The 21,965-nt window shown below is 42.5% G+C and overlaps 1 protein-coding gene and 1 long non-coding RNA gene across 5 annotated transcripts in view; one reads left to right on the plus strand and one right to left on the minus strand.

Moving 5' to 3' along the window:
* Positions 1–7,402: 7,402 nt before the first annotated feature.
* On the minus strand, positions 7,403–11,809 carry LOC107078762 (uncharacterized). 2 transcript variants are annotated; one of them, XR_001479731.2, is made up of 4 exons: positions 11,301–11,809; positions 11,092–11,147; positions 10,275–10,415; positions 7,403–8,926 (listed from the first exon to the last, which is right to left on the minus strand). It is a non-coding gene; the product is annotated as an uncharacterized lncRNA (long non-coding RNA). The 2 variants fall into 2 exon arrangements; XR_001479730.2 differs by having other exon boundaries at positions 11,092–11,809.
* Positions 10,848–21,965, plus strand: part of lypd6 (LY6/PLAUR domain containing 6) — a 31,203-nt gene continuing 20,085 nt past the window's right edge. Inside the window, exon 1 of one of the 3 annotated variants that reach the window (XR_011191254.1) lies at positions 10,848–11,022. The gene's annotated coding sequence lies outside the window, so the exon portion shown is untranslated. The remainder of the gene's footprint in view (positions 11,023–21,965) is intronic. The other 2 variants (XM_015358609.2, XM_015358608.2) reach the window with 2 other exon arrangements.

Below are 21,965 nucleotides of genomic sequence, written 5' to 3' on the forward strand. Positions count from 1 at the left end.
ATCCCAGTATTGATCAGCCTCACCCTTCTTTAGCTTCTAAGATCTGATGAGATCAGTCTAGAAGGTGGTAATGTCAAACTTACCACCATTGCTGATGGGTGAGCAAATAGAAACTCCCATTTCTCTACCTCTGTTCTAAACCAGGACACCCCTCACTCTCTCCACATACTTCAATGTAACTGAAAGATAACTTGGATCTTGGCTCCCTGCAGTGGCAGAGCCACATCGGGTTGGCTGGTCTCACTGCAGCTCGAGAGATGTTGGCCGTGTCTTGTGAGACCTCCCTGCCCTGGTGTCTCAGGGCCGTCTCAGTGTCATTCATGAGGAGCTCCACAGTTTGGGTGTAAAGCACTGCAGTGTGTGGGAAAGTGTGGATGGAATTCCTTGCGTGTCTTTAAAACAATGGCTTCTACTGAGGCCACTCAGCCAGTCACATGGTGACAGTCACATGGTGAAAACCACTGTCCGCCCCTTTTCCTTCAGACTTCTCAGAGCTCTTTTTTCACTTCTTAGACTCTGGTTACTTTCTGGTAGTGTCCTTCCACCATGCTCTCTAAAATGTGTATGAAAGGTACATGGCGACAATATTAGGATCGGATCCCAGTGTTTCCTTGCTAACAGAATCCTTGACTACCGAGCAGGTGTTGAATGTGTCTGCCTGCACTGCATGCAGTATAATCTCAGGTAAAACCATTATACTTGGTTTTACAGTATATATACAGTATAACAACAGAATATTACAAGGGATGAACTCCCCTGTACCCTTTACTCCTAACATGAGAGTTTCTATTGTTAGGTGTTACACCAAAATCCCACAGTGAAAAAGTTCTTCTCTCTACATACAGGTACTGTAGCTTCACAATGGTGGCAATCTAGGATAAATACTCCTGTTTGACAAGGTAGAGAACAAAGATTAAGATTTTCAAAACAAAGCATTGAAATTGTTTCTCAGTCACTTTAGCATGTAGATTATCTAACCAGAAAGACCTGAATTTCCCAAGACAAATAGCACCTATTCTCCTTTAGGAGCTGTTTTAGCTCTTAGTCATTCTAAAAGACAATCTTTCAGGCATGGAAATGAAAAGGGGATGTTTCTTTCACTTGTCTGAGGACTGTAAGGACAGGATGGACAAGCTGTGTTTTATAACTGATCAGGTTTTATAACTAAAAGATTTTATTATATGTGTATATACTGAATATTAAATATTATTATAGAGCTCCAAATGTTTCGGGAGGTAAAGTCCATGCATATGTTAATTCCCATTCATTCCTAACTTCTCATTTGCTTGGTTGGTTATAAGAGGTTTTTGCCAGCAGCCATATCTTGCACAACTGGCAGCCCACAGAAGCAGGTGTGAGCCTGGTAAATACCTGGATGGGAGACTCCTGGGAAAACCAAGGTTGCTGCTGGAAGAGGTGTGAGTGGGGCCAGCAGGGGGCGCTCACCCTACGGTCTGTGTGGGTCCTAATGCCCCAGTATAGTGATGGGGACACTATAGTATAAAAAAGTGCTGTCCTTCAGATGAGACGTAAAACCGAGGTCTCTCTTCAGAAAAGATGAGCTATATTCAAATAGAAAGGGATCCAGCAGAATCTGCAAAAAGAGCTGAAGTAGGATGGAGCGGGGGAGGATCAGGTGAAGAAATATATGGGAACGCAGAGGCAAAAGGAACCGGATGAAGCGGCAGGTCAGGTAACAATATCATTTAAGTTTTTGTATATAAATGCTAGGCAAATTAAAAATATCGTAACGCATACGGCCTCCATTGCAGGATGTGAGAGCCGGCCTACCAGCGTGGTGACGTCACCGCCCTTCCCTGTGAATAGCAGAGACTGCAGCCGTTGGGCTGAGGGGAGATTTCCCTTTGGCTCAACTGGCTGGGTCCCTGTTGAGTGAAGCTGGAGGCCCGGGTTCGAGTCCCCACCGGTGGGGGCTGACCTGAGGCGGCAGTGGCGAGGGTGCATACCCACGTGAACCCGAGAGCACTACAATATATATTACAGCTTTCACATATATCCTGTATTTAATAATATTTACTGTATCTCATAGACAACCTGTAAGAACAATTACCGTATATGATACTTTTAACAAATAAAGATCAGAGTAAGACAGGAAATCAAGAAGATTGTGCATACAATAATATTGAACTGCAATTTACAGCAGAGGGTGATCTCAATGGAGTGTGACTTCCACACCATATGGCAGAAATGGCATCGTCCGAGAGGAACCAATTCCTTCGTATTCATGACCGCACATATCTTGCAGCTGTAGGTATTTATGCTCACCATTGATTTAACAGCTGAACCAATAGCTGTAGGGTGAAAGGATGTGGATTCTGCAGTTAATAGTTACGACTGCAAAAAGAGCATCAAAGGCCCTAATCCAGTTATGACACGCTGCAGCGAGCTGATGTGATTACTCTGCGGAGAGCAAGGTGTGTCGCTCTATTCGAGGTGGTGAAATGCAAAGATCTAGGCTTTCCTATCATGTGAATATCACAGGGGCCACAGATGTGGATTTGATCCCTTGCATTTAAAGACCTGTCAACTGCCCATCTCAGAGCATGTCTCGAAGCAAAACTCATTCCTAAATCACCTTGAAAAAGTTTCACGTTACCAAAATAATCCTTACAGAAATGACTGAACGTAGGCCGACAGAGAGGAAATACAATACGAAGCATATCTGTGCACTCAGTGTTCGGCGAAGGCATGAGTCTCAGTGTGGAACTCTGTTTATCCTGGGCACGACCTTGTTACATGAGTCTTTCTGAGCATCGGGCTGCTGTCCATCAATTTAGCTTCAAGCAGTTTGAATCATTGCTTCGGATGGGGTAGTTCTTGAACATTTAAGCATTGATCCATTGAAGGTTTTTCGTTACTCCTGCCACGGCCTTTCATTCAAACACGTGTTTTAGCACCTTCTCATAATCGGGAGGTCCGTCTTCTGTGAGGTCTTCCACAGTATCATGACCCGTGCGGCAGAATTCTCCTCCAGGGCTTCCCTTGTGGAAGATTCTTCTAGAAGTCGACAGACTGTGCTTTAAGAAGTCCATGATTTCCATAATAAGGAAGACAGTAGTGCAGAACGAAGACAGAACAATTGTTTTGCTAGATACAGTATATATATACCCACCTCTTTAAATAATGCACCATGTAGTTACAGCCTTAATATATTATCCCCTAAATCATCCAGATGATTCAGCTCAGAGCACTTCTTTAGTAACGTCTTCTGATTCCTGCCTCAGCTTGGATGGTCTTTTACCTTACAATACTGTTTTACAACTATAGTACCGTATGTATTCTCTGGAAGTATTTTAACGATCACCTACACTTTCAAGAATCTCACAGTTAAAAGGCGGTGTGGGGGTTTTGGCAACTTGTGGAGTATTCAGGCTAGTAGATTTAAGATGTAATTATCCTGTCTTGTTTATACAAGCCTGAGAATTCTGGGATGTTTTCCAAGTAAGATGACAGAATCAAATAATGGCAATTACTTTTTGTAAAGCATTGCTTGATTAATGTATAATCTGACCCTAGGCTAATTTTTAGTTAGTTTTGACCAGTAATTTCTCATATAACAAGTCCAATTAGAACATATGTTTTTATCTAAATTGATCCTCTAAACTGAATACTTTATTTTCATATAGTATTGAGAACTACTGTAGACAAAAGCACTGGGTGGTCATTCATTGTGTGACACTTATGATTAAAACTGTTCCTGTTAACATCATGCTAAAGATTAATTTCTCTTCGGCTTCAATCCAGAAACTGGGCAAACCCAGCCGATTGTTGATAAAGAGACACAATGTAAATATGTCTTTGACTGTTCTTTCCAAACATCGGGGGGCAGGGAAATACCTTGATGACTCAACATGGTCAACATGAATGAAGTACTGTTGAGCGTTTGCCTTTATCTGGAAAATATTGCGAATTTAAATATTAATTATCTGCAATTAACACATTTATTATTTTTTATTCACGCTGCACTGCACAACTACTATTGAGGCCAAGAGTTATCACTAGCAAAATGTCTTTGGGTTTTATCTGAGTTTCAAAAGCGTTGAAATGAAGAGGTGTGACAGCCAGAGAAATCTGTCAGGATTCAGACTGTGAGCCAGTCTTGGAGAAAGAATGACTGTTGCTGAAGTCCCACTCTGGCCAGTACTGCTGCACTGCTGCTTCTTGTTCAATCAGCTCTTCCATCCCTGAGTTTGGACTGGGGCTCTTTGCATTTTAAATGGCTGGAAGGAAACAACGGTCTGAGAAATATTTAAAAGCCTTTGTAATATGTAACATTACAAATAAATATGTATTATGAAATATGACAAGTGAAATGTGTAAAAGCCTTTCGGAAATAAAACGGTGTCCGAAGTTCTTGGGGCTACAGGAACCGCTGTCTGCTGGAGGGCACGATTACTAGCTGCTGAGCAGCAATAAGAGGTGCTGCCTGCCTCCTTAACTCTGCCTCCTCCTTAACTCTGCCCTCTAATCCTTCATCCTGAATTGCTCTTGGCATTCTTTCTCTGGAAGCCTTATAGTAAGCAGATAATTACTATTTCCTTCTATTGACTTAAGCTGCCCTGTTTTCTTATGCCCATCTGGTTTTTGAAACGGACAAGAGTAATTCAGAGCTCTCTCCTACATTCCCTATACTTTTAAATTCCTCTTTTTGTCCTGCCATCATCTACTGGTTCCTCATGTCTTTATGTAGGATTTAAAGGCACAGCCAGTAACACTCATGTTCTGTAATGTTTTTACTTTTACAGTTGCAGAATTATTTGAAAGACAGAAGTGTTTTTGATTTTCGATTGAAGTCTATAGTACAGTAAAACTTTTATGTTGGCTAAGAAGGAGAAGTTGTCTCTTTGACAAACACCCTTGGATTTTTTAATGATCACAGAAAGGCAGGACCTCAGTTTTATGTCTCATCTGTAGGACAACTCCTTTTTCTACAACATAGTGTTCCCATCAGTATACTGGGGGATTAGGACCCACATGGACTGCAGGGTGAGCACCCCCCACTGGTCTCACTAACACCTCTTCCAGCAGCAGCCTTAGTTTTTCCCAGGAAGTCTCCCATCCAGGTACTGACCAGGCTCACACTGCTGGGCTTCAGTAGACTGCTAGGTGTGAGCTGCAGGGAGATACAGCTGCTGGCTGCTGGATATGAAACATCTCCCTGTTGTCTCAGGGACCTTGACATCACCCCTCGAACCCACGGGCATGAGATGCTTTTTCTGGTTGAATGAATTCTTGTGCATGTGCAGTATGTAAATTGATCCGCATAACACTGCGCTTCCCTTGACAGCTTTTAAACTATGAAAGTTTTTAGTTTGTGAGAGCCGCATCAGACGTGGGAAATTCAATTCTCTTTTTGAGAAAGCACGTAGATTTCAAAGCTTTGTTCCCCCTCCTTATATACATACTCATTTACGGTGAATTGTACAGTGTACTGTATTTGGCTATTAAAGAAAAGATCTGTTCAGTTCAGTTCAGTTCCAGGGGCTGGGTGGTTATCGAGAGGATGTGCTCTCCCTGCTGGTTTTGTGTCCAGGTTCCAAGTACATTTCTGAACAGATTACTGTACGTTCACTTTAGTATTTTCCTCAAAATAAAGACGTAACTGATAATCAAGGCTGTCAGTCATGCTCTGTCCCTTGTGTGTTAAAAAGGCTTCTTGGGAAGCTGAAAAGAAAGGAAAGGTCTGTGGATCAAACTGCAGCAGCCTGTCCATGATCAGGGTTATTCTCAACACACCCAACTCTCCAGAGAGGAGAATAAGAGCCAGGCGTCATGTCAGCAAGGTGCCCCACCTCTCTATGTTGTAACTTCAGTTTTTAAACAATGTTATCATTGATATCCAGACTGCTTCAAGAGCCCGAGCTGTGAAACGCCAGGTCCTCCAATAACCTGGTGTCCAGAGTAGATTACATTAAATTTAACATGCCACCGAAAAATCATTCTTTCCTTTTTATAAAAAAAATGCATTCCTGCAGTTTAAGCTCGGGCAGCATGGTAGCACAGAGGTTATCACTGATGCCCTTTAGCACTGGGACCCTGGGTTCAGTTCCAGACCTGAGGTGCCGCCTGTGTGGAGTTTGTGTCTATGTGTGTTTCTACTGGGTGCTCTGATTTCTTTCCACAGTCCACAGACTTACTAGTAGGTTAATGGGCTTCTGGGGAAATGTGTGCTGGTGTGAGAATGTGTGTGTCTGTGTCTGCCTGCGATGGACTGGTGTCCCATTGCTTGCCAGTGTACTGTAGCCTCTGGCTTCTCTGTGATGAGAGGAAAGGTGGGTGGAAGCAGATGAATGTTGTGAGTATCTTATTCCACTCTTTACAAGATACATTTCTATATATTATATGCATTTCTTGCATTTGAAGGTTTGTGGATTTTATAAGCTCAGAAAAATATTTTGGCCTGTCTTATGCCGTGAATAATGTTCTGTATGACGTTAGGGAACATTTATTTGTTTCAACCCTATTCAACCTTTTACCCTATTCAACCTTAAATACAACATACTGCCTGACATGTTTTTAAAAAGCACCTGCAATAAAATCTTTAAAAGTGTTTACAGACAGTAAAGAGTTTTGTTGTTTTCTCGGTAAAAGCATAAAATCGACAAAAGTTTGACTTGCAAGCTTAGTTATAGAAGGGCAGATTACATATACTTTGTTTTGGTTATAGATTATTAATATCAAGGTGATTATAATGGTGCTTGTGAGGATGGGTTTGACTCTAGAGTGTCTTGAACACTGTCTACAGCAGCGATAGTGTGATTTATCAAATAATCCCTTAAAAATAAAGCACATAAGTATATTAAGCCACACACAAATAAAGCAGTTACAATGTTAAACAGTTCCGGTGTTTTATAGTTAAATGTCACAAATCAAGATTATAGAGCTTGTTATATATAATACAATTTCCTCTTTTATAAGCATGTCTTAGGGCAGAGATTTACAGTATTCTTGATGGATTTATTTGAATGTTACAAAAAAATGCACGAGTGTCATTTTGGTTTCTCTCATAGTACCAATCTGTAGACGCTGGGAAAGCATGAACACAGATTTTTTTCTTTTGACTTTTTTTAGGTTCATTTTTTACGATGTGCCCTCAGACTATTTTTTTAAAAGGTTGCCTGACAGGCTTGCTCAAAATTCTTTTCAAACAGATGGGACTCAGGCAAGCTGGAAATGACAAAATGCAGTCAGTACTCGAGAGATGTGTGGTCTAGAGGCATGTAAGCAAAGCTTTTCGGTCACCTTTTTTCTCTAGGAGGATAATACACTGTAAGAGATCATCAATAACTGCCAGTACAGATCACAGTGCAGAACTGCCAAAGCTGACATTTCAACAGGTGAAACAAAGTTCAGCCTTTATCAGCACACTAGCGTTGTGCATGTCCAAAACTAAAAATATACATTCCATTTCTGATAAATGGTATAGAACTGCATCTGATTAAAAAATTGTTGCTGTTTTTTTTCATTGGGTTTTAATTTCTATAGTAGTTTCATGATGTTAGGTCTTCTACATCCAGCAATCTGCTGTGAGATTTGTATTATTCTCCTTATTGCAGGGTTAAATTATAATTTCAAACTGAAAAAATAAGCTTTCAAATTGTAGCCCATTAAATGAATAACAATTTATATACATTCAAGCTATCTAGTATTTGTTCTCTGATAATATACAGTAGGTCAAATATAATTATCATCCCTTCAGGACTGACATTTCACACTGCAGCACCTTTTGATACATGTTCCTTGCAGAAAATATAACAATAGATTTTTCCAGACATTCATACAAAAGATTAAAGGTTATTAGAAATTGACAGAACAGATAAAGAACTGCCCAATAAGAGATGATTAATAAAGGTAATCATGTTAAACGTGCAAAACAAGTTAATTGTTTGTCACATACTGTAGTTTAAAAAGCTTTTGCCTGAATGTATTTTGAGGCTATTTTGAGATGACTCCAGTTCACCTTTTTTCTGCTGCATTCCATTCTGAGCTTGACAGTCTGAATAATGGAGTGGCTGTGCTCTGTGCATATGGACATGAGAGTCAATTTGGATTTTAAACACTCTCCTTTTTCTACAAGTGACACAAACCAGTTCTGCAACGGTTTGCAGATAAGAGAAGCAGCTCTTCTGATCTGTGTTAAACCTCATCACCCCCAAGTCTGTACATGAGAAATTAAGACAGGTTACAAACGAGAGGCCATTCAGCCCATTCAGTCACTATTACCTCACTGATCCAAGGCTGTCATGCAGCTGTTCTTCAGAAGGAGCCAGGATGTACTGTAGCGTGTTCCACACTCCCACAACCCTTTGTGTAAAGACGTGTCTCGTGGTCTCGGTCTTAAAAGCAGTTGCCATTAGTTTCAATTTGTTTTTCCTGATTTAATTTTTACTTTTGTATTTTGTTGTGTTTTTAGGCCAGTGTCTGACAGGTTTAGCCGATTTTTTTAACACGACCAGTGTTAAAAATAATATAGCCAATAATTATATTGGTTATTATATTGGTAACCAATAACGTGGGTGTTATTTCAGCACAACACTGTATGTGTCCTTGTGAATTTCTGCTCCTAGAATAAGAACGAGAATGAGGAAGAGAACAATTATTTTTTTAGTGCCTTTCCAAACCCAAGGATGCTGTACTGTACATAGTGATAAAGAACCAAAGAGAAACAAACAGCCATATACAGAGAAACAAGAACATACAGGATTAACTGTAAGGGAATCACGCATAACCCCTAGCAAAAAGATGAGTTTTAAGTTTTGATTTGTAGAGAGTCAGGGAATTTGTCTCTTGTCGAGTCTGAGGAAAGGCGTTCCATACCACTGGAGCAGAGACAGCAAAGGCACCAACGGTCCGAAATTTAGTCCTGGGGACGTGGAGGAAACGACCAGCCTCAACTGACCAGAGCCTACGAGGGGAACATGGAGCAGTTCAGAGAGGTGTGACAGAGCCAGGGTTTGAGCCTTAAAAGTCAGTGACAAGATCTTATACATGATACATACATTCATAGCAACCAATGTAGACATTTTAGTGTAGGAGTGATATGCTGCCAGGTTCTGCTGTGAGTTTGGCATCTAGCTGCAGAGTTCTGAACATATTTCATCTTACTGAGAAGAGTGTTAAGGAGCCCACAGTAGGAATGACTACCGATGTAGAAAGCTAGACATTCATACTCCTGCTTGAAAGACTAAGGAAATGACATCAGCCTGAATGCTATTAAACAAATGAAACAAAATCAGCAAAAGCAAGCTTTTATTCTTAATAAAACACCCCCTTTTTTCATTTTTCCTCTGGGAGATAAATTAATAATAGTCGTGTCTGTTTTACAAAAAAACAAAACAAAACACCCATCTTGTTTACATTTGGGAAATGTTAGAAACTGTCACAACACAGCTGTTACTTCGTGAGCAGTTAGCTGTGTGTTGTTTGATGACGGCATGCATTTTACAATCGTATTAACAAGCAACAGTCGGTCACATACAGTAGTAAGCGGTCCCAGAATACGTAACGCCCGCGTTCCTAGGTACATTTTAAAGGATAGCTCAGCGTTTCCTGCACTATTACACCCTGACTGGCGTCCCGTCCGGCTGTGGACCGCCAGGCGCTCGCTGCTTGCCGGGCTAGGATTCTGCTCCCAGCGATCCTGTACCGGATAAAAGCGCTTAGAAGATGGACTGATATACAAATTGCAACTGACTGTCCAGACGTGAAAGTCGGGAGGTGGCCAGTGGTCTTAATTTACCTTTACTACTGCAACATGAGATCATTCTTCAGAGCGAGTGATTAATATGAAAGCAGTCGGGCACGACCATTAACTTTATCAATCATTTTTAAATTAGCAGGAAATACCATTATATATATAAAAAACATTAAAAAGAAACAGTATGACATGAAAAAGAATTCAGCAGCACAAATTATTTATCCGGTGTATTTGATAATTTCAGATGACTGATTTATAAATTACTTTCTAGTGTATATTAACATTGAAAATATATTCATCTCAATCTATTTCAGAACTTCTTTTCACGACTTTTTGTTATTGTAAAAATACCGGGTTTCAGACTAGATCAAACCTTCGAGAACAGACCCGACGCTAAACCGCTCCAATTATTATGCCCGCAAAATCTCAAATCAGGACAGCTACAACAAGTACTTCTAATAAAGAGATGAAAACGGAAGAGAATAAAATGCAGTAGGGAGAATCGCGATGGAGACGATCAGAAATAGTTTTTAGGTGAAAATAGCCGGTCGCCCACCTGTCAGCCTGCGAGTGGCGCGTATCGCCAGCAGAGGGCGCTGCTTCGGGCTGCCGGACAGGTTCAGCGTCGTCAACAACGACCATTAGTCCCGGGCAGTTCTTCAAAATCATACTTCTTATTGTCCCACTACGGCGGCCACTGCGGCGCATCGCCGTTATCAACAAGAAACAAAACGAAAATAAAATACAGCTTTCAAAAAAACACAGAAAGTGTTTCGCTGCCTGTGAGTAGAACTATTTTAGATCACGCCATCGCATTAAAATCAACCAAAACAAACGATGAAAATGTGAACGTAATGAAAGAATTAAATCATTTTTATAATTTAGTGCTATAATTCATGCTTACAATAACTTTATGATATGTAATTGCTTATAAAACATATGATCACTCCTCAGTGTCTGATTTGGTTGAACCTCTTCGCCTGTGGGACAGGAGGCTGTGGGAGGGGCCTGAGGGGCCGCTGGGACACCACCCTGTGCCGAGGTGCCTAAGCTCCGCCAATAGAAACCGTCCTCCCGCCGCGGCCACGCCCTCCGGCCCCTCCGATTGGTCGGGGCGGCGAGCGAGGCGAGTGCGGCTCAGGACTGTATATCACCTCCGAGACGCTCAAGAGAGCGACACACCGCAGACCTCCGACACCGGCCCGCAGCCGCCCCCCAGCGCACGGCGAAAAGCAGCTGTTTCTTTTGACCCGTGGAATACAGGGAGGTGTTTTCCGAAAGTCTGGCAGCTGGAGCAGTTGTTGGTGAGTAATAGTGATAATAGTTCTCTCTCTCTCGCCTTTTTTTTAAAAAAGAAAACAAACCAAACTCACCGAGGAGTCTTGTGTGTCTGACTCAGAGGATGCCCCTCTTGCAGCTGCTCTCCGACCTGACCAGGACAAAAGGCAATCCGCCCGTTGAGCAGTGTTTTAGAACAAAAATCAAGAGGTGAAAATGGAAAGTGGTACTATTTTCTCCCCCCCCCCAAAAAAAAAACAAGAACAACATTTGGCAGCATTTCGTCTTGGCCGTAGTACTGTACCTCCCACCCCGTACATAAATCAAACTCCTTCAGGTCGCCTCGCAAGCTCATTGTTCCGAGCTCCTAGCCCTGCGCACACCCCGAGCCTGAGCGGCCTGAGCCGTCCAGTCCGCAATGGGCCAGTCGGAGAGCCGTGCGCCGGAGCGCACCTGGGCGCTTCTCCACTGCCCTGCAGGTGCGGTTGTTCCCCTCTCGTCCTCCTCTCTGCGTGTCGTCTCCGGGGGGAGGCGCACAAAGGGAGGCTGCGAGGGGCTTCAGCTCTGTGGTTGTCACAGGGGTCGGGAATGCAGCTAAACTGAACACAGGTGGAAAAGGTTCAGGTGAAGAGTGGACAAGAGGCTGCGTTGGAACAGTCGCCAGTTGTAGCGCTGCTGTCAGAATCGACTCGATTAAAATCACATGCGCCTCAAGACTGACCTGTCTTTTCCAAGGTTGACCCTTTCCTGGGTACCTGTCTCAGATTAAAAAAAAAAAAAAACATCTTCCCCTGTCCGGGACAATTGGGAAAACTGTTGAGTCATCTGTTCTGCCGCTCCGCATACCGGTATATATCATTCTGAAAGGGCAGGACTTCTGGCTTGAGGCGGATCTGTCACATTTGCAGCCAGACTAATTTAAATGAAAAATAGGAGAAGTACAACTGTAATTGGTCTGCAAATCTTGCCTTAAGTAAAACTGATCGTGGCGAGCGGCGACGAGGCTCTGGAACTGGGCAGATAGATGCTGTGCAGCACAGGCACCTGAGGATATTGAAAGAGAATGGAAGATTAATGTGGTTCACACGCCTTACAGTAACTTACAGTATGTGTTCAGGTGTTTATTTGTTCACTGCAGTTCAACCTGCGCATAAGTGTGTTGTAGTGTGCGCTGGGTTTGCTTTCACAAGTATGAACGTACGTTATTGATCAATCACCCAAACCAAAGACCGGAGACCTGGAGGAGAAAATTAAAAATCTGTTTTATAGAAAAAAAAAACAAAACACAGGGTTTTCTGGCTGCGAGAGGGGACAGCAGCGTTCAGGAAGGCCAGGCTGATGCCCAGGTAGCTGGTGGAAGGATATGTTGTAGGAGAGTGCAGCTCTTTGCAGTCGATACTGAGCTGTTACTCCAGTCAGTATTAACTGCTGCCATTTCATTTAAAATGTGTGACATAAGACAATGTACAATTCCTTTTTTGATGTAAATTGTAATAAACTACAATGATCTGAAGAGCACTGAAAGTAATTCAAAGATGAAGAAATAGGAGAGCAGCAAAGACTTACAGTGCCTTTACAACTTAATTTTCCTTTTCAGATGCAAAAGCACCCTGATAACCAAACTTGTTTTGGGGCATTTTATGCATATTGGAATTTCAGCACACAGAAGGAGTCTCTTTTTGCCATGAGGTTAATAAAAAAGACTCTGCCGAAGGTTTGTAAAAGCAGATACACCTGCCTGAAAACAAACAATACGCACTGCAAACACAAGGCACTTAGCTTGATCCAGAGACAGATAAGTCCTCTGATAACTCTGAAATGGAGAAACAAGCAACATGCATTTGGGTTGGAAATTCTCAATACAGAGCGGAGGTAGCAAACAGGCTTTGATACGTGACCTGAGTGTGTTGATTGTTTACAGTAACGTAGTCTTCTGAGAACCTCTTCGTATTTGCAGGTAAATCGGTGCCCCGTGTATCTGCTCTTTTGGGGTAGTGATTGTGAACTGGCAGGTAGTTCAGAGAGGGACCGGAATAGGGCTGCCTTGTGACCAGCCCCTCTAGCCTGTCTTTACCCTGTCACTTGAAGTATGGCAGCACTGTAACAAGGAGAAAGACCAGTGCTGGCTGGAGCACAGCCTCTACACACACTCCCCAGCTCACGAGCGCTTAAACACGTATGGATATATCAGGCCTCTTACTCATTTTGGATAAAGTGCATACATCTTAAAAAATTAAGTACAGTATTATAATCTGATTTATTCCTGGTATGTTATATGAGCTGGAAGAGTGTTGTTCTCTTGACTGTATTAATTCCACTCCCTGGTGCAGTGGGCAGACCTCAGTGAAGGAGGTAGAACCAACCCCCTGGAGAAACTGGAACCCTGGGTGTCCCGATAGCAGCTACTGTGCCAAAGGGTTAGTCCAGACGGGGTTAGAAAATAAAGACTGGAAGTGGCAGTAAAAAGATCTTGCTTTACGTTCTGCTGTTTATGTTTCCAGTAGTTTTTGCAGTCTGTTTCTTTAAGAACAAGGAGGAGAGGAAGCAGGAGAATTCAAACTGTGGATTTTCCCTAATCATGAGAACATAGAAAATTCTTGTAAAATCTGCTGTCACTTGATGTCGTTTTTTATTGAAGGGTCATTTTACTATCATAGGTATGCTTTTTTGGTGTTTTTATATATTTTTCTCTGTGCTGAGATCTGCCTTAAAACAATGGTAGTTTTTTAATGAAGCTGTCTGTAGGTTTGCTGTGTCTACTCAAAACTTCATTCAGGTTTTTTAAAATATTAGCTAACTTTAAAAATGTTAGAGCTGATGTGAACTTGATCACTATACATGTAAAGAAATGAAATTCTGCATTTTTATTTTTTTTTCCAAAAATACCTCATTTGTAGCAGAAAGACTGCTGATTCTAAATGAAAAAGCATCAACTTCCTTAATTTCGGGTAGCTTGTTCGTCTTCTGTTCATGTATCAGACGTTGCTTGGAAAAGCCGGAAATTGACATTTCATAAAGATCCCGATGCTAATAGTTTTTTTCAGAAAATTCTTGTTTGAGCAGGACAGTACTTCATGAACATGTAGGAAGGAATCTGCAACACCTGCATAGTGTCAGCATGCATCTGTGAGATGTAGCAGGGCACATGATGTCACTAATGCACAAGCAATGATGGTGAGTCTGATGATAGACATATAGGGGTGATCATCTATTATTGTAGGTTTGGTGTTGCTTCACTCGCTGGCATTGCATGCATGAAAACTCGGCATATCTTTCTGCGCACCTGGACCTTGTTTTGGTAAATTGAAGTCTTTTTTTGCTGAGTTTACATCATAAAACAATGTGGAGAAATTGTTAAGCTTCATATAAAGTGCTTGTGCAAATAGTTTCATAGAAAGCCATGCTGTAGCCTACCATTGCTTTGGGCTGTATTTAGAGATTATTTGGTAGAGAACCCTGAGATAGGGATTGCCGCCTGTGTGCTGCTGTGAAATCAATGACTTCTGTGTTCTCAGGGCATTTTGGAAGAACTGGCACCTGAAATGAAGTTAAACAGTAGATAATCGGAACTGTGTAGAGTGTGAGCAGAACACAGCCAGGACTGTTGTTTTGATTGAGCCCTGTGATTCTCATTACACTTCTAAGAAGGAATTCAGTATCTCTTGAGCAGGGAATGTGCTTTTTTAATAGAGAATAGCTGCTTTAACGTTCGTACTGTACCTACATTGTAGTCCTAAAATAGGTCAAAGGACACAATTACAGCTACATCCTCACAATTAATTTCCCAAAACAAACGAGCACTCGATAAATAAGTCTTTGCAAAGATTGAAGTGGTTTTCCTCTGCATTGTGTGACACAACACAGTGAAAGGTATTGCTTTATTCCTTTTTGTTCAGCAGTACTGGGAAAACCACTTTTCATGGCACAGTATTTAAGGTTTTCTGATAAATTACTTAACTGAAAGTGTTTTTTTTTATTTTTCATTAGATCAAAGCAATTGTTTTGAGTAGTCAATCATGCTGTGTTCCTGGTTCTGCCTCTGACATGTCACATCACTTGTTCTTGGTATAAATAATGGTTTCAGAGGAATGTTCCACTTATTAAATGAAGGAGTTTGTAAAATAAGACTAGCTGGGCTACATACTGTAGTTTATAAAGGAGTAGAGGATTGGGGCGTGTTTCACTGGAGCACTTCAGGCAGACTGTATTGGTTAAGATCCCAGATTAACCACACTCATCTGTCTTAAACACTATGCTGTATAAACTGCCTGTTTATGTTAGCTGGGTAATAAAAGTTTACCATCCGTTTATTAACATACGTTTTGTTCCTTGGCTATGTAAACAGAACGTTCAGGCACTGTGGAAGGGGATAATATGTTTTATACTGTACATACCATGGTCATTCAAATTATAATAAATCAAACATGCTTTTGTATTTTATTATGGGTTAAAATCTGTATTGCTCAATCGTGGAGTCACTTATTAGAAATAACAACCAATTTAAATTAAATCACCTCTTTTGGTTTTTGTGTTATTTGAGGACAACACTTGTTTCTAAGAAAGTTCAGGATATAAAACAGAAGAAAAATGTTGGGACTTTTCTCCTCTGAATAAAGTTCACAAACATGCAGTTTATGTGTAGATATGCTTGTTCTTTTAGCTGAGATGAGAGAGGAACTCAGATGCTTGAGCCTTTTTTTTCTTATACAGTGTTTTGTAATATGGGGCACGACACGAATTCGGTTTAGACTACAAAGCCTGTAGTCTGCAGTGAAAGAAACACATAGACGTGCTGTAGATGTTTTTTTCCACTTGCATAAATGGGTTCTAGCAGGCATGCTTGTTATCCCAGTCCCTGTAAAAAATATATAGATCAAAGCAAAAAAATGAATATATTTTAATGCTGAACAAGGCAAAAATGTTTAATTCAGGAACTGCTTTGAACTGTAGCATTTGCTAAGGAAACCAGGGAATTAATATCCAGAATTGGTAATTTTTAGTCGTGCTGCTGTTAAATGCAGACAACAAAGAGGTTTCAATGTAGCTTCCTTGTTCCATCACCTCAGGGCAAGAACAAGAACAGGGCAAATGAGAAAACCCACAACAATTAAAACATGTCCCATTCCACTGAGACCAAGCGGGACCCTTTGTTTAGAGATCTGCAGTTGAGGGAGGCTGTGCTTCCTGTTGTCCCCAGACTGCTGATTTCCCAGCTCTTAGCAGACCACTCTTTCAAATCCCACGGGGAACCTCACTTTCATACTCGAGCTTTTCATCTGAGTTCATCTGTGGATGCCAGACTCTTCTGTATGTTTTGTTATAAAGCACCACAGGATGATGCATCAGGAAAGGTGCTGTATAAGGTAAATATGATTGCGGTCTGAGTCCAGAGGGGACTCAGAAGAAGGGGACCAGGAAGAAAAGCAGCTTTTGCTTTGCTTTTTTGTACTGTACTGTAGAGTTTCAGCGTGCAACACTGACTGCAGGTAAAGAATGTCTCGGTAGCAGACCAGGCAGTGCGTTTTGTTTTGGTTGTTCTCTTGTGATATGTGGCTTATCTGAAGCTGTACTCTTGGCTTGATCTGTACAAATTCAGCCTCTAATTTGAGTTGTGTGACTCATTGTCATGTGGTTTGAAAAACTGATCATCCATTTTTATCATTTGTTGACCACTCAGAAAAAGTTTAAAAAAAATAAGGAGGGATCATCGCTTCTCTGAGGGTTTAAATATCTCAATGGAAAGCTTGAAAAACATGTTTTATATTCTCAGTTTGCCTACATATGTGTTCAGTGTGGATGTAAATGGGTGTGGGGTAAACTGGAGGTTTGTCGGGGTTACTCGTACCGTGCCACAGAAGTCATGACTGTTACTCTGTTTTTATTTAAATATCTTTTGTAATTGAAAAGATTTTTGTAATTCATTTTTTATTTGAAAAAAGTACAAGCCCTGGCTTCCTTCAAGAAAAAGTTGGTTGAGTTCTTTGTATCTACTAGCAGCCTAACCAGCTGGTAATTTCCTGTCATTTCTTACGTGTTGTGGTGTATGTAAACAACTGTAAAATGAAATTGAAATGTAGTATGTAGCAGCATCAGGGAACGTTCCTTTGAATAATTGTCTGAATATACAGTCTCCCCAAGCAAGAGCATTTCAGAGAGACGGGCCCTGCATGCACTATGCTGTAGGTGGTCCATACACAGTGTTCTCCAACCAGGAGAAAAATCCTGCCTTTCGCCTGACGCAGTGGTTCACAGACTGCAAAGCATGCCGTGCTCATGTTCTCTTATTACCCAGGAGAAAGTCAGTCTGGAACCTCTTTTCCTTTACAGCTCACATACAAGCATTCTCTTACCCAAAGCTGGGCCGTTACCGAGGCCCGGCGGTAAAACACTGAAGCTGGAGCCCGGAGCAGAAGCAGTCTCATGGGGGAGACGTGCCGTCCCCTGTCTGGAGGGACACTTGACTGGCACAGGTGGCATTTCAGCTCCCGCCGTTCATCTGTCCCCGTCACAGAGAGCCGCCTCTCTCCCGGCTGGATGCTAATAAAGCCCCGATGCCGGGCTCAGCTGTCCGTGCGGTTTCCCACAAAGAGCAGCTTTTCCAGGTGGGAGCGCTCTGACGCAGCATGCCACTCCACTGCGGCGGCTGCACGCTCTCCAGCTAAACACTGTTCATCGCGGCTCCGACCTGTTGTGGACTTCTGAATAGTTTTGGGCTGGCTCTGGCTGCCAGAGACGGTACCAGCTGTCGTTTAGTACAGGACACGTGAGGTTGTTCTCATTACCCCTCTGCCATGCATGTAATTCGCAGGGATTGTGGAGCTTCTGCAATTAGCTTGTCCTCCCACCACATGTGAACATTCCTGCTTATTGTAATTGTGTTCTTATATGAGGGCATGGAGTATATAGCCACTCTAATCATACAGTACCTTATCTATCATAGTCTTCATGATTGTATCAAATGCAGAAACATGTTTAAAATGATATTGTTTTATCCTGAATATGTAGTTATATTTTCTGCTTTATATCTTAAGTAGATGAGTTTAAAGGATTCCTTAACTGAACTGAAGTGTCTGAGAAATTGTCTAAAGAAATGAAGTGATTTTTTTCCACAATGTGCTGACAGAGTAATACACAGCCTGTATAAAAGCATTCTCTCTCTCCGCTTTCCAGCTCCAAGTTCCCTTATGTGTTAGTAATAAATCCTGAGAACAGGGTGTTTAGAAACATTTGAAAGTATTGATCTGAGCTAAAGAACCTCTTAATTCATCACTGTATGGCATTTTAGTATTCATGAGCAATACCACATTTTTCTGGTTATGGAAGCTCAGCTAGTACTACGCATTCTGTTATTCTGTTAGAAAAACATTTACATTAAAGAGAGTTTCCCCACACCCAGACAACTAATTAAACAGCCTTTAGTGATCTAAAGTCTCTGATGAATGATAGAGGGTTTTTCTAGTGCCGTGAAGCATGTCCACTCCAGCTCCTGGATGAAGGGAGAACAACTGCTCGGTCCTAATTAGCTCCTTTGCCTTTTGGCTGCACTGTGGCTCTTCCCAGAGCTCAAGAGGATAGCGCTCCCGTCTTCTTCCGCAGCTGTGACGGCGAAGCTCTTAGGAATTAGTAGTGAGGACCCTATGCAGACCCTACCAGGGCAAACTCCAGAAGGCGTAGTCGAAAGAATGTGAGGAAGGCGAGAGTCAAAACCAGAACGAGAGCAAAAGTACCAAAACCGAAACCGGGAGACGTAGACGGAGAACAAACCAGGGTCAGGAAGCCAAAAAACCAAGTAGTAAATATCAATGAGACTGGGAGTAGCTCTAGCCAAGAAAACCCTAATACTGAGCACCGGGAAGAGTGTGAGGCAGCATAGAATGGGCTGGAGAGAAGGGCTAATTGGGAACGGTGCTGGAATGTGAGGTGGAATGCCGAGTCCTGCGGGGGTTTTCATTTCGAGCCCCAGCCTCGTGACTCCTCGTTTGTCTGCGGAGAAGTCACGTCGTGTGAAGCCTGGGAAAGGCTTGGGTGCTCTGATCCGTGGCCCGTGGTGATCTCTCTGGCTTGGGCCCTGCCTCTCCAGCGGGCCTCAGTTGGCTTCAGTGGGGCACTCCTGTCCCCCCACTGTCGCAGCCTCCCTGAAAACAGAGCTCATCGTGGTTCCACCTCTCAGCCCAGGCCAGCTCGGCCATGTGCTTCCTGATTCTTTTGAGATCCTCAATCGTTTCGCTGGGTAACAGGCCTTCACTCCTGCACAACGTCCGTGGCTCTGATCTCCAGCCCCTTTTCAATCATGCTGTCGTTGAGGACACTTAGGACGCTACCAGGCTGGCAAGGGTTTTTGGATTATTAGTGTTGAATCTTGGGGAATATTCCCACCCTTCTCCTGTCATGTAATAGCTGGAGTGGAAGGGCCACAGGCTGACCTTTCTCTGCAGGAAGAAGGTTTCCGAAAGGATGTTTTAAGGCTGTGTCGGTTATAAAATGACACCCTCCTGTCGCACAATATCAGAGCATCGGGATGGACGCGGTGCAGTCCGAGAGTCTAACAGTTGCCCTGAGCTGAGGCAGCTGGCCGGCAGCTCTCTGTGCCCGCTGTTTTTAGATGAACTTCTGGCGTCATTTCTTCCTCTGTGTCTGATTTTGGGGTTGTATGCAGGAGCATAGGGTGTATTCCCATCATGGCTGGGAATGGGAGGGATGGGGAGTGGGATGTGGGATTTTCCAGATGTTGTGTTGTGGTTGATTGGAAGTTCTTGTACTCCATCATAAAAAAAAATGTTAACAAAGTCATATAGCTTAAACTGTAAAGGAACAAGTAAGGGTTTATTCCATGATGAAAAGAGAAGAAAAGAAACAATCTTTCAGCTGTGGAGTCTTCTTCGGGTGTCAAAATGTTGAAACTTGGAGTTTCATTTCTTCTCTTTTCAGCAGGAATAAACCTTTACTTGTTCCTTTGCAGTCTACGCCTGCTGACGTAGCTCCCTACGTGAACTACTTTAGCTTGAACTGTTCAGCGTTGTGCGCTGTGTGTGGAGATACTGAATTCAGGAAAAGAATGAGAATGTGTAGTTGAATGTTTCCACCTGTATCTTGGCGCTGTCAAGCGCGTGTTTAATGTTCGGAAGCTTGCTCAAGAAAATGAGGTTTGTTGAGGTATTGCCAAAAGGAAGAGCTGCTGCTCTGCTTTGCTCCCACACTGTCAGACACACGTAGGCAGTGTGTGTGTGTGGGGGGTTGATGTACGTGCACAGCCCTTGTTGTAATGAAGTCCTGCATGTTTCTGTCAGCTGTAACTTCTCATGAACTCATGGTGTTCAGACACGCCTGTCAGAAGGTTTTTAAACTCCGCCTTGCATTGTGTTCCACTCGTATTTGGCCATACCTTGTTGTCAGCACGTAGACGTTTATTTTATTGCACCCGTATGCTGTTTCCTTTGTCAAACCTGTGTACATCGTGTGTCATCCTGGAATTGCTTGTCGTTAAGCAAACAATAAGAACCTCAGTGTGTATCTGTATCTGTTCTGTATTTCTGTGCCTAGTCCCCCACAGCCCGCCTGGGTGTCAGGACTGGTCCTGGCCAGTGCCCTCAGTGATAAGATCTTCATTTTCCAGTTGACGGTGGTTGGTCTTTGTTATATACAGTAACTATATGGCTGAATGAGCCCATGTGTTTGCCCTGTTATTTTAAGCTTAATATTTTGGTGGTGTACAGCAATGCTGCGTTCCTCTCTGAGGTGATTAAGATTGCATCATTCCATCTGAGGGCTCTGTATCCATCTGCCCTAAGCAAGGGGAAGTGCCGATTGCTTTCAAATTGGAGCATTTCAGCACTTCAGTCATGCTACAGTTAAGCTCATGACAAATCATACACCTTAATGAAATCATAACGTCTGGAGATCATTGTACAGCACTCATCATTACCCTGGCCCGTTTTCTGTGTAGTGCCTTGGTTTGACGGTCATGTCTGTGATATAACCACAGTTTAACAGTTTTTTTTTTCAAAACACGTCTCTCATTCTGTTCAGACAGACCTGTGGAAGGACTTGCCACAGTAACACCCAAGCAAAAGGTAAGCAGAAGGAGCTTTCCATTCAGCGTTCTCATGCAAAACACTGTACTTTTGAAATCTGGCATTAAAAGGCATAAAAGTCATTCTGGCAACTGTATTTTCTTGTTGCAAAGGGACTGAACTCTCACATTATCGCGTTATGGTCAGTACAGGATGAAAAACATGTCCTTTCTCAGCAGCTGGGATGTGATTGTGGACGAAATGAGTTTTCTTTTCTTTCACAGTCCGTTTGCTTTTAAGAATGTTTGCAGGAGTTCAGCAGAGGTCTTGGCAGTAGGCACAATAAGATGGTGTCAGACACAAATCCTGGCAGCGCTGCGCAGTCTAAAGAATAAAATTCTTCCCCAAGGTTGTAATTACAGTCTAAAACGCCCAGACGGCCACATGTGTCCCTCCTACAGTATAATAAAGAGTGATAGGCCGACATGAGAGCACTGTAGCTTCAGCCTGTCCCCTGCCTGACTAGGAGTTACGTAATTAATCCTTTTAATCTTCACATGGAGCCACCAGCGGATTAAAAAATTATCCAGTTGACTTAAAGTACTTCAAAGAACGATACGGGATTATGCTGCGCGCACATGTAGGATTTCAATTAAGAGCACGGTGATTGGAGTCTAAGATGACTTGTGTTTTCCACAGCCACCGTGACACAGGTATCGCTGACAGTCCGGCTGCCTGTTACCGTGCGGGTGACCGAGGTGTCCGCTGTAACTCTGTTCGCTTCTGGTAGCGCCACGCCAGGGGTGTCAAACTCGGCACGTACTGTACCGCACAGCGCTAAATGCCATTTGTACATACGAAACCCTTTCACGCATTACACGGTATTATTTTAGTGGTTTCCGTGTTTATTTTCCAACGACATACCTCCCTTTAAGATGCAATTACCCGGCAGTGCATCA

This window comes from Lepisosteus oculatus, chromosome 12 (genome assembly GCF_040954835.1).
Source record: "Lepisosteus oculatus isolate fLepOcu1 chromosome 12, fLepOcu1.hap2, whole genome shotgun sequence".
Taxonomy (NCBI): domain Eukaryota; kingdom Metazoa; phylum Chordata; class Actinopteri; order Semionotiformes; family Lepisosteidae; genus Lepisosteus; species Lepisosteus oculatus.